The 2,269-nt window shown below is 42.6% G+C and overlaps 1 pseudogene; it reads left to right on the top strand.

Annotated features, from left to right (window-relative positions):
• The first annotated feature begins 705 nt into the window (after positions 1-705).
• The window catches only part of LOC112069466 (zinc finger protein 501-like), a 16,901-nt pseudogene continuing 15,337 nt past the window's right edge, over positions 706-2,269 (top strand).

The following is a 2,269-nucleotide window of genomic DNA, read 5'->3' as shown; positions in this document are numbered from 1 at the left end:
AATAGCCTCCTTTCCTCCTTTATTATTGTTGAAATCTTCTCTTCTTTCACTGTGACAGCATCCTCCTTCTCTTCTTCACTCAAACTTCTGCATCTTCTTCTTACCTTGCCGCTCCTTTCACTCTAATATCCTCCTCTTCTCTTTACGATGATTGTTTCAGCTCCAGAGCTTCTTTCTCCGACAGTAGACTCTCTTCTTTAAAGTGGGGGAGTAGCTTAGTGAGCTCATGGTCGGGACGTTTAACCCAGGTAGATAGAATTAACCTTAGGTTAGTTGCTAATGCTAACTTAGCAAGCACCTACCCGACAAAACAACGTAACAGCTTCCTCTTCCTTCTCTCTTTCACGGACAGCTTCTTTCTCCGCAAGCAGCCCTCCTCTTCTTTAGAAGGTGGGAGTAACGTTTAGCTAGTGAGCTCAATGGTCGGGATGTTAGCTAGCTAGATAGCATTAGCTGTTTAGCATTAGCTAAAATAGCTAGCTAACTATGTGGAATAAAAACAGGTTAACACGTAGAAATGCGCGTGTGTTTAAAGAAAAACAGGTCTAATATACACAGAACGTGTCTCGAATTCGACTATGTTTAGCAAGTTGCCAAGTCCACCTTACCAGCTTGTTTTGAACAAAGAAGCGTACCCGTCCGTGCCACTGTTTATACGTCACACGCATCCCCCGACCTAAAATACACACGTGGCCACATTGAAAGAAGAATATGTTATAGTGAAAGAAGAACAAGAACCTTTTAGAGTGGAAGAGGAGGATATCTCAATAAAAGAGGAAGATGTCTTGGGAGTGGAGAAGGAGGAGATTGAGACTGAAGATCTGATTGACACAAGTAAGTACGATCTTAAAAACAGGGGCACAAACTCTGTCTGCAGTTATTGAACCAAAGAGTAGAATGCCGGCCCCTTTAAAACTACAGAGGTTCTACACATACCATGATGTCAAACTCAACCTTTTATATTGTTCAGTGATGAAGACATGGATGTCTCACGGGTGGGGTTGTGTATGCAAAATGGGGCAACTGAGCACCTCGATCTCCTGAATATTTTGGCATTCAGGTCAAACAAARAACTTCCTGACCTCTTCTACCAGGGGGACAAACGGTTGGAAGGTTCCATTCAAATCTAAAGGGGTGCAGTTAAACAATCCCTTCATTCATATGGAACGACCCTGTTGTTTCTTCTATTAAACTGTTTCCTGTACTCACTTGGCTATTCATTTGGGGGCTCCCAAGTGGCACAGCGGGTCTAAGGCACTGCATCTCAGAGGTGTCACTACAGACTGTAGTTCGATTCCAGGCTGTATCACAACAATTGGCCCAGCATCGTTCGGTTTGGCCAGGATAGGTCGTCGTTGTAAATAAGATTTTGTTCTTAACTGACTTGCCTAGTTAAATAAAGGTTAAATAAAAAATTAATAGTAATACATTGGGTTGGGCGGTGTCCCGATTCTCATCCCGTCAAACCGTCCTTCTCTCTTCCCGCGATTTACGGTTTTACTGGCGTGTATGCAAGGGGGTGCGAAAAAACACCATTGAGCGTCTTTTACCAGAATGCTAACACATTTAGCACAAGTAATACGGAATTTCCATGGAGGCTGCTAGCTAAATATGCTAACGAGCGCAAACAAAAATAAAACAAATTGTAAAGACGGGCAATCCAGCTCATAAAGTTCTACTTTATATAAATAGGAGCTACAGAATAGGTTTTTTTTCTGGTGAGTTTGGACATTTTGCAAGTGAACGTGAACGAGAGGCATTGTCCAAATGAACAATGTTTTGATGCATGCTTGTCTGAAGGAAGAACATTATTGGCCCTGAAGCAGCATGTGTAACGGGCCCGCCTGCTCTGAGAAGATGGGGGGAGGAGCAGAAGGGCTTAGAACAGAGAGGAGGAAAAAAACGCAAGGAAATCTAAAGATACTAGTGGCAGCTGTACAGATAACTCATCCAAATGGCTTTGACTTCTCAAACACGACAGAAAGCTTACACAATATGATGCCCCGTCACCTTATTAATTAAATAACGTACTTAGATAACTAGCAAGATAAACTTAGGGGTTTTGCTTTAACGCAGAATTCTAAATGAATGATATATGGCCTATATATAGAGTCCTGGACAGAGTCTTGTCCATCATTCGCTGTGGAAGGACTGGAACATTAAATATAGAGTCCTGGACAGAGTCTTGTCCATCAGTCGCTGTGGAAGGACTGGAACATTAAATATAGAGTCCTGGACAGAGTCTTGTCCATCAGTCGCTGTGGATGGA

This window comes from Salvelinus sp. IW2-2015, unplaced genomic scaffold, assembly GCF_002910315.2.
Source record: "Salvelinus sp. IW2-2015 unplaced genomic scaffold, ASM291031v2 Un_scaffold1019, whole genome shotgun sequence".
NCBI lineage: Eukaryota > Metazoa > Chordata > Actinopteri > Salmoniformes > Salmonidae > Salvelinus > Salvelinus sp. IW2-2015.
The sequence above is the reverse complement of the archived record's forward strand: the minus strand, read 5'-3'. Positions and strand labels throughout refer to the sequence as shown.